The sequence below is a fragment of the Acyrthosiphon pisum genome, chromosome A1 (genome assembly GCF_005508785.2).
Source record: "Acyrthosiphon pisum isolate AL4f chromosome A1, pea_aphid_22Mar2018_4r6ur, whole genome shotgun sequence".
Taxonomy (NCBI): Eukaryota; Metazoa; Arthropoda; class Insecta; order Hemiptera; family Aphididae; genus Acyrthosiphon; species Acyrthosiphon pisum.
Window position 1 is genome coordinate 151,156,377 of NC_042494.1, and position 11,494 is coordinate 151,167,870.

Below are 11,494 nucleotides of genomic sequence, written 5' to 3' on the forward strand. Positions count from 1 at the left end.
AACAGCACACCCAAGACAGCAAGACGAAACCGATAATAATGGAATAAATCGGAGAATAAATCGTGATTTCATTACCAAATGTTATGCCTACACTTAGGTATACAAATACACACGCACAACCACACAAACACATATTATTATAATAGTTTAATAACATAGACACGTTGCTATTGAGTCATGGTAAGGTGTAGTGAAGAGGAGCAGGAGTCAGTAGTACCTACGCATCCACACAAGAGAGACAACCCCAAAACTCGAACGGAATGTACCTAACCCATTGTATTCACCTGACCGGGTGTAGGGTGGACTAGCGGCGGTTACGCTCTCCCTCCCTCCCCCCCCCCACACAAACACCAGACGAACCCGTTTTTTTATATTTTTTTATACACATGAGGTGTGGTAGTATCATATTATTATTTAGTCGTCCCGTAGCACATCCGAAACGGCATATTATTATTATAACAATATTATGTAGGTAGGTATACCTACTTAAACATGCATTCATAACTACGTCGATTGTGTTACGTGGAAATAATTCACCATCAGGTGATTTGGTTCATCCATATCGCGTTTTTTTGGTACTTAAGTAAGTTAACAGTTAGCGACGGAATAAAAAAAATTTGAAAACCGTATAATTTTGTAAGTAAATTGACCATTGGGTACTCACCAAAATATCACGTCAGTGAATTATTCCTTTATCGGACGTCGTATCTTCGATACCTATATAGATACAGTAAGGTTGTCCAAACGGCACTAGGACTCGCAAGATGTCAGTATTATCGTGAAATCCGTATTCGATTACATGACGTTTTGTCTTAGACAAATTTAAGAGACCGAGAAAAAATTATGACAATACCTATATCGTTTGAAATCCACAAGACGCACACGGAGTGTTAAAAATATCGTCACAATAATAAAGTGTATTGTTAATGAGCTATAATCACAAAAACGACGTACCGGCGATAATAATTATTATTGTTCGAATTATTTTTCAGAGCGATCGGCAACAAACAACGACGTTTATCCGTTAGCCATTGGTGCACTGACTCTGTGGTGGTTTCGATGAAGTCGCGCGGCTGGCACGGCGGCTTTTCACCGGACAACCAATTACCAACTGTGCAGCGATAGTGCGACCGCGCAGTGTGTACCAACTGCGTTACGGAAACGATGCGAAGTGACTGCAGCCACCTCGCGCGTACAGGTAAGTTAGCTACAGGTACACGCCACCGTCGTACAGGTTCTTTATTCGACGGCACACAACCCCTTGTTATATTTATTAGTACAATTATAGTAATTATACAAATTATTATTGTTGCGAAAGTTCGTCTTTTTATATTTTTTTATAATCGATTTATTGATAAGTACCTATTACTTATTATTTTATGTGTAATAATAATATACAGTATTATAGTACTACTATAGGTATTACATTCCGTAAATTTGACATTAAAAATAAAACATTTAGTAGGTATATAACTATATAAGTGAAATAATAAAATAACGTTTCATGTAGGTACACTTAAAATTACGACTATTTTTCACGAAATTATAACAAAAATAAATTTCAAAATAAAACGAAAAATCACTAGGAAAAAAAAATGTACTCAATGCACTATAGTATAGATATTTAAATTCCTACTGTAGGTACACTTAGTGAGCATGTACAGAGTGTCAGTATAGGTTCTGGATATTTCGTGTGTCTAAAATACGAACGCTGGAATCATTATTAGGTATATTATTCGTAACACCGTATGTTTAAGAAAAATCTTTGATTTTTTAACGTGCGTGAAGATTTTATAATATATATTATACAGTTTATTATATATATTATTATTACCTCAGTACCTACATTAGTATAAAATCAATATTAAAACTTAAAACTAAAATTATTAAATTCATTTTTTTTAACAATAATTATAGGCACCTATAGGGACCTACATTGTACACTTTTATTTATTTTATTTTATGCACATATCACGTTTGTTCGATTATGGTTATTGATTACAAATGTAACGCAGGGTCGTCCCTATAGACTGACTGTTTGAGGAAGGATTTTAACTCAATCAAATTTAATCAAATTTTAATCATTATTATTTTATATTTCATAGAAAAAATTTACTAATTTTGAAAATTGACGGTAGACAGGTAACCTCTCCCCAACCAATTGGGAATTGGGACGCACTTGATGTACCTAAACTTGATGCAACGTTAATATTTTCTATAATACATATTTGAAACATCAAAATTGTATGAAACAATCTGTTGGTTATGTAATAATAATGTATAATAGGTATAAGTATTTAATATAGTTGATGCGTGTTAGCTTATTAATAGTTTTTAGTAGAGGGTAATATCAATTATCAGTACCTACGTAATATTACTGCAATAACGTATATTGTTCAAAAATATTTAATGTTAAAACTAAAATTTCTCCTCAACAGCCATGTACCTATATTTTAAATAATTATTTGAAAATCTAGTTTTAAGAATTGGAATTAAATGTTCTAAAGACTAAAATAATCCATATTCTGTAGGTGTACCATTTATAATTTATATAGATACCTACCATAGATTACATCCAGAATAAATTAGTACCTATGTCGTATGTAAATAGACTTATCAAAGTTTAGCAAATTAATTAACAGAGAATTTATCACTAGTATAAAGTAACGAATATCTGAGTGCTACCTTACGATGCTAATTAAATTTGTAACCATAGGTTCATTAATTATTGTAAAGCTTGCTACAAGCCCGAATTAAGGATCAATTGGGCCCCGGGACACCATACACAGTAGGCCCCCTTTCAACTTTAACTTCAAAATAATTGTATCATTACATATTAACGACTTTATATTATTGTATAATATTTTTTACTATACAAAAATGAAAATATATATAGGGGGTATCTTATGTCATTGTACGCGAATTTTTTTTTTAACAATTATGGATCGATGATATGGAATTTTGTTAAAACAAAAAAGACACGCGTTTCTTTATTTTTAACAGTACGTTTTTTTATTACACAGGTATTCAACATTTTTAAACACGCAGTTGTACCACAGAATAGATTGAGTTTAATCTATTCTGTGGTTGTACTAATAATAAAATTGACTTTATTTTTTCAAATGGTAACCACTATATTTTTTGATGGATTCCGGTAAAGCTTTTTTCTGAACATTTTGTCAGTCAAATGGTAAATTTTGGTTCGCTAGGTTATTACATAGGTCCTCTAAAGTTTAGTATAATATGCATTAAACTCTTAACTAAAACACCTAATTTGCAAGAGCTAAATAATTTTTTCTTATAACTACCTTTTTATATACTTAAATAGTTAAATTAAAAAAAAAAAACAAATAAGCAAACAAAATTGTTGGCAAACATAGTTCATTATTTATAGTAATTTTTCATGATATAAAATTGATAACAATTTTATTTTACAATTATTAATAATAGTTTACCTTCTATACCTATCTACTTAAGTCTTAATTAATTTTTTTTTTTTAAAACATATTGGACGCGTTAAAGAATATATTTTGGGGATAAAGATGGAACCGCTAAAATCAATGGGCCCCGTAACCGTGCCCCCCTTGGCCCCCCTTTAATCCGCGCTTGGCTTGCTGACGGAAATCCTTAGTTTTAAAAAAGTATTTTATTAATATTATTAATTATCAGCTTCGACATCAGGGGTCAAGCTTTTCATATGCTGTTATTGATATAGTTATTCAATAAGGTGTAATAATAAAAAAAAAAGAAACTTATAACTTTTTAAAGAGATTCTCTGCTATAATGTGCACTAACAAAGTGTTATTTCATATTAAATTATAAAAATGATAATTTTAAAATTATTAGTTTGTTAATGTGAATAAAACTGCTGACAAAGCTAAACGTTCTAATAAAATATTGTAAATTAAACCATTCTATACTCACACGTTTATGAGTCATGTCAAAACTATATTTACTGTATTAATATAATCAATAATGTCACTACTTAAACAATTACTTTAACAATCGTCGATCCCTTGTAACGCTCGTTGACAATTTAAATGTATTTTTAGTACGGCAGAGTGGAGATATACATTATATAGGTATTTTAATGATGATACTTACGTAAATTTAGAAACAAATTATAATAAATATAATAAGTAATAACTAATAACTATTATATGAATCAAATGTCTTCAAATCGTCTTAACTTATAAGTCAACCGTACGGTTAGTAATAGAACGGTGTGAATATATATAGGTTCGTGGTAAAAACATATTAAGATTACCTAATAATGTGTTTTTTCAATATTTTAAGGTTGCTATAATCTATATACATATAAGAGACCGCCCCTATTCACTCATCAACGCCCAGACTAAACCGCTGGGTCTAGAGACTTGAAATTTTGTACAGAGGTTTCTTAAGCAATGTAGGAGCGCACTAAGAAAGGATTTTTCAAAATTCGACATCTGAGGGGGTAAAAGGGGGGTTGAAAGAATACAAAAGTGGAGCCATCTATCAAGCCAAATTTCATTTAAATATATAATATTGGTTTTAAAATATGAAACGTACGTACTTGATATTTGGAATAGTGGTAATAAGAAAAGATTTTCTGATATTCATTATTCATATTTAATGAGGCGGTCAAACAAGGATCTTAAGATTCACGGTAGAAATTGAAAATTTCTTTTAGTTTATTGATGGCTGCTTTTGGTTGCCAGGTTATTCAGCTTTTTAGCACATAAAATTCGGTTTGTTATTTTTATGCGGTAGGTACACGAATTACAAACCGCGTGGGTTTATATAAATTGGCGTTAACTGAATTGATCACTTAATTATAAAACTTTTTTCATTAAAAAATTTTAATATGACATTCGAGTTTTTAAGTGTGAATGGGGAAATGGTATCTTACATCGTTGTACCTACTACAGGAGATGGCGCCTGTTTATTTAATTCGCTTTTCTATCTTATGTACGGCACTGAGCAAATGGCCAGAGAAGTATGCAAGCTTATTGTGAGCCACGTAACAAAAAATTGGACGGAGCTTTCTATCATGTCTCACGACAACAATGGGGACAACTATATGTGTTCCGCTGAGTATTTACCTGACATGTCTCAATTATATACTTATGGTGGTTTATGTGAATTGGTTGCCGCTGGACAATTGTTCCACTACGTTTTTGAAGTTTACCGCAATTTCAGCACTAGGAGCGTTTTGGCATTGAAGGTTACCCTGTCTTGAAGATGCGTTTTACGCAAAATCTCTCTAGGGGCCATTTTGATATCTACATGCTACATGAGTCAGAAATATTGATCAATCAGAGAGATTCCACATTACAGCAATCACCTTTCTCTTTATCCATGAAGAAGCCTAGAAAACGCCATGCCAGATACACTGGCAATATAAGAAAAAACAACTTAAAACCGCGGCAAAGACATATGCACTTCGTAATCCTTCAGTGAACAGATCTGCAGTTGCCAGGTACCAGCTAGATAATCCTGAGGTAGGCAGAGCTGCTAGGTCTCGATATGAGCATACTAATCCTCGCCGAAAAGTTGAAAGACTGACACTTCCTTGGAAAATAATGGTCATCTCAGGAATGGCGTACAATCCTGACCTGGCTTATGAGGCAGATAAAACTATAGCTCTTGGTTCCATGAACCACAAGTGCAATTACTGCAATGCTCTTAAATGGAAAGAAGAAATCCCCGGAATGTGCTGAAATAATGGCAATGTGTATATCCAATATTTTGAACATTTGCCGGAACCTCTCAACGGCCTGCTTATGGATAGACACCCCCATCATAAACATTTTATGGACCTTACACGAAAATACAATGGCTGTTTTCAAATGACATCATTCGGAGCTAAAAAAATTGTAACAGAAGAATTTATGCCTACTTTCAAAGTTCAAGGCAAGGTATATCATTTGGTACGGCATCTCATGCATAAACCTGATCAGAATGCCCAATTTGTACACATTTATTTTGTAGGTGAAGATGAGAAGGAAGTACACTTAAGGTGCGCCAATTTTTTGACGTCAAACCAGGGTTGGCCACACAATTCCAAAGCATGCTCCGTGAAAAAAAAAACAGTTATGTCAAACAATTTAAGACCACGATCAATGCAGTGCAAATGAACTGTAAAGAATTTAAAGTGGTCATCCATGCTGACAGAAAACCCACTAATGCTCATTAGATATTTGCAAGGTGACGCTGACCAAAAATATGAGGCTCACAACAAATGTTTGATACAAATTGAAGATGTAGTGCTTGCTGTAGGAAGTGCAGAGTATATCAAATTATGGTCTACCTCAGCCAACAAGGACAGAAAATAACTTGGAAAACATAGTCTATCAGAGAGAGATAAACTACGACCTGAATACCTTGGAAAAAGTAGTAGTGAGAAACGAGGGCTTACTGACAAACGAGCAATACAATGTCTATGGTCAGATAATCCACAGCATTAATTCAGATACTGGAAAAAAATTTTTTTAAATGCTCCTGCTGTAACTGGAAAAACTTTTTTTATAAACTTGCTTTTAACAAAAGTAAGAAGCAATCGTTGTATTGATTTGGTTGTTGCATCTTCTGGTTGCTGCTACGCTTTTGGAGGGTGGAGGACGGCCCACTCAGCATTCAAACTTCCTCTGTATCTAATTAACATAGAAACGCCAATGTGTAATATACCAAAACAAAGTAATATAACCAAAGTGCAATTGTAAGCTTATTGTTTGGGATGAAAGCACTATGGCGCATAAAAGAGGTTTTGAGGCACTTTATAGATCTCTAAAAGATATAAGAAGTAATAATGAAGTGATGGGAGGAGTAACTGTTCTTTAAACTCTGCAATGGTACTAGACTGTGCGTGAAAGCACTCCAAAACAATGTCATTGAGGCAACAATAATTACAGGCTGTGATCAAGGAGAATAAACGCTTATACCACGTATACCACTTTTATCATCAAACTATCCATTCGAATTTAAAAGACTGCAGTTTCCTATCAAGGTATCTTTTGCAATGACTATAAATAAGTCGCAAAGGCAGTCGTTGAAGATAGCAGGAATTGACTTGAGTGATGACTGCTTTACGCATTACGCATGGGCAATTTTATGTGGCATGCTCCAGATTTAGTTCACCTACAATCTTAGTCGTTCTTGCCCCAAACGGAAGAACAACCAATGTAGTCTATAAGGAGGTGCTATAATAATAATAATAAAAAAATAATAACAATATTCACAGCCTATAAATATAATATGTTATCAATGAATCGAATAGTGCTATAACAATTAACAAAAACACACACACAAACACATACACAATTAAATTGTGAAATCCATGTAATATTAGTACTATCAATACAATTAAATTAAACACTTACGCACGGCCTATGAAAATGCCAAAAAAGAAACTAACACACGTTCAACGCCATGTCGGGTCAGCTAGTAAAAACATATAATGAATTTGATATGAAATTTTCAAGTCTTGAAGCTGCTGTGAAAATCGAAAATCTTTTATTTTTTTTTTATCAAAATTTAAAGAACAGGAAAATAAAAAAAACCTCTTATAAAGTTGACGGTTAGAAGAATTTTTTCTTCTATAAAAATTAAAAAGTAAACTCATTTCATAGTATAACCAATATGTTCATCGCTTGGCACAGAATCTTAAAAATCACACATATCTAATAGTAAAACCGATACATTTATCGATTCGCTCAGAATCATTAGAATATTTTAAAATATTTTAAAATCGAACTGTTACATTTTTCAATGCACATTATAATTTTTTTAATATATTTTTTCTAATTAATACAGTTAGATACACCCAACTCGCATTATCATGTGATTAGTTCGTTGTGAAGTTTTACCAAGTGATGCTTAGTACTGCATCCCACAAAAGTGTCGACTTTGACGCTAAATATCATTAGACCACCAAATTCTATAAATTATATTATAATTTTAAGGGTCAATGTTCCAAATCACTATTATAATTCTTGAAATTAATGTTGTTCAATAAGACTTTAAGACAATATTTTGTAATATGGGCAGTCAAACACTATAACAAACACCTTTACGTTTTATGAAAATATACATAATATTATGTAATGGGAGCTATAAAAAGAATACCACCTATTAAACAAGTAAGTATAAGGAAAATGTTTTATGATGTTGCATATTATAAACAACTTAACAACAATAAAAGTTTTTACTTAATAGTATTATTATCAACAAATTTAATTTACAACCTGACCAGATAAAATTGTTTAAGTAGTAAATGCGTAGTTTGAAGTACAAAGATCCGTTTATGATGGTCAGTCAAATTAAATTGTATTATAAAAAAAAAATGTATAGGTAGGGTTCATTTATTTTTGACGCGTGAGATTATATGAATATTTTAAAATGCTACAACAACAAGTAACTTGATTTCATACTAGTCCATAGGTAATATTCCATACTATCCATAGTCTATAATAAGAAGTACAAAATCAGACAACATTTTATATTTAAACGAAAAATAACGATATTAAACATCTTGTTGTAATTATATTTTATAATTATTAAATTTGAATTAATATTCGCGGAGACTTGCAACTTGTACGAACACTATACTATTTAAAATATTTAGATTCATTTTAAGCTATTGCGTATTTATACCATAAACCGATCCACACCGTTCTATGATATGTAAATATACTCAAAAGTTAATAACAACAAGATATTATTATATAATTATATACTATTTTAAATAATTAATAGCATAATAAATGTGATTCATTCGGCAAAAATTAATTCAACCAGCTACTGTAATATGGTAAAATAAATTGCTAAGAGCCATGGAAACATATTATTTATATTAAAATATACTTAGATAGTACTATAAGCTGATAGAGCGTCTCCGCTCAAAATTGTATTTCATATGTAATGTTTTAACATTATTAATTTTAATTTAACACATCAATTTCAGTGGATTACCTATAAGTACTACATGGCGAGGTACACTCATCACCTACCAGAGCTGAGCAACTCCTCTAATGTGTTTCAATTATTTTTATTGATCTCCTAAAACTAAATGTCCTTTATCAAATCATTTGTTATTTTATTTTATTGCAGTTCAGAAAATATTACCATACGCGTCCACTTTAAATTTCACCGATTATTTATCTTTGTATTTTATATCGGTGCGAAATTACTTATTAAAATATGTTCACCTCTTTTATCTAAAATGTAGAAGATGATTTTTAAATTTAAGTTTCTTTTTTTTTATGAGTTTCGTATATTAATTCTTAAATAATAATTAGCACAACATGATAATACATTTATTTATTTGTGCTGTTGACAGACTATGTTTTATTTGTTTTGTTTTGTTTTTTGTTAAAGTCAACTGCAATTTCAGAAGCAGCTATAAATGTGTGTCATTAATGTCATTTGTCACAAGAATACAATAAAATAATCTTTTATTTCTTTCTTTTACGAACAGTAAAAAGTTGAATCTTATTATTTTGTTTCAATGACAACAAAACAAAAACAACAACGAATTACACCATGCAATCCATTGTCACTGAATTCATTACGGGGTAGTGACCAAGTATAATCATATTAATCATAATATATTATTGTCTGTTTTCTCAATCTATAGTCTGACCTATAATATTGGACATAAATAATAATCGTTGTGAATGATAAAAATATAGTCTTCTACATTCGTAAATGAATCTTTGGTATTTGTCTTATTGATATCAACAATATTGCATCGAAGTATGAGTATTTTTGTTCCTTTTACTATCAATCGTTAAAATATTTACAGTACCTACGCTTTTAATATTATACCGTTATGTGTGTGTGTTCGTGTTTTGGTATAAAAAATATATATTTACGTTTATCAAGTATTTGCAAATATAAAATGTTCCCTTCACTTTTATATTGATAATCGGTATGAACTAAATAAATACAATAAATGTGATAAAATAAATAAGGACAATTGCATAGCACACATAATAATATTTACTTTTATTTGTCTACTGTAGCAAAATATGCAAAAACAAAATCGTCATCATTATTGCACGGTAGGATAATAAAATAATAAAAAATAAATAAACAAATTAAAACAATATGTTTAATGTAGACAAACTCAAAAGTGAATTATATACACTAACATGGCTGAAACGTAAACATTTAATTGTTACTTATCAATATTATAGGCATTTAAAAGCAAAATGTTTGGACGTTTGGAGGAAACTGAACTTGTTTGTTTATCGGGGAGTAATAAATAAAACTAAATTATACTTTAAGGTGTAATGATTTTTTCTTGTTCGATTATCTTTAAATATGTTTATATGATACAATCAAAATATTATCAACATTCAAGTATTCAACAACCGATCAATTACAATAAACGTTCCTGAATTAATCAGATTATTATAAATTACTGTTGCGTATAATTTCAGGAAACATTAAAATATACATAAAGTTACAGAAATAATCGCTCGAATCGTTAATATACACCCATATAATAGAGGGATCTAATGAATTCTTTTAATTTTTTATGTTTATTTGTCATTTTCGGATTATTCAAATAATAAATTCATACTGGAAATTGCACATGTTTTATACTACCTATATAACCTATAAACGATAATCTAGAAATACAAAATATATTATTTCAAATAGTACTCTGGTATCTACAAAATAGATAATATATTTTATTAATGCACGTTCTCTCGAGTCGTGGTCAATATTTTTACAAAAAAATAATCATTATAATAGTTTTAAGTATAAATTATATTCATTGTTTTATAGAGGATCTAGCAAAGCTCTTCGTATTCTGTCAAGGTTGTCCCAAAGTGACTTCAGCTTTAATGAAGTATAAGTAAACCCCTTGTTTGCTAATTAGTTTAACTAATAATGGAAACTCTTGGTTTCTTACTTTCCCTCTGTAGAACAAGAGATTTATTAAGGAGACAATTATATTAATTATACTACATTTATTTGATAAGATCTTAAATGTGTGACATGGATCAAGTGACTTGACATGACATATAGTGTTCAAAAAATAATTAAATAATCAGAAAATTGAAACTATTTTCATTATATAAGTACAAAATACGAATATATAATATACTTACAAGGCTACAAACGATTTAAATTTTAAACAATATATATAATATGCAGTGTTATAAGTTATATAAACATATAATACAATAATAACTAATAAACATTACAGAGACGATTTAATCCAAGCCTTTTTAGAATTAGAAATTACATTTACAAAATTACTTAAGCACTGTTATAGAGATGTATTGGATAACTAAATACTAGGTACATAACTTGGCACTTAGATCATATATTTAAACAAAAAAAGGTGGGTAAGTGGATGTCGCTCTGTTGTACAGTAGGTTACAAGTGAGTCCCTGTATAATGGATAGTATTAAATTTGAATTCAATGATATAATATCACTGTATGAGAAAAACGATTCTGAGTGGAGACGGTTTGTCAGTCTAGGTATTAGACATACCT

The 11,494-nt window shown here is 30.5% G+C and overlaps 1 protein-coding gene across 1 annotated transcript in view; it reads right to left on the bottom strand.

Annotated features, from left to right (window-relative positions):
- The window catches only part of LOC100164633, a 39,991-nt gene extending 38,918 nt beyond the window's left edge, over nucleotides 1–1,073 (bottom strand). The window contains exon 1 of the mRNA XM_001948467.5: nucleotides 665–1,073. The gene's annotated coding sequence lies outside the window, so the exon portion shown is untranslated. The remainder of the gene's footprint in view (nucleotides 1–664) is intronic.
- Between the last annotated feature and the right edge of the window lie 10,421 nt (nucleotides 1,074–11,494).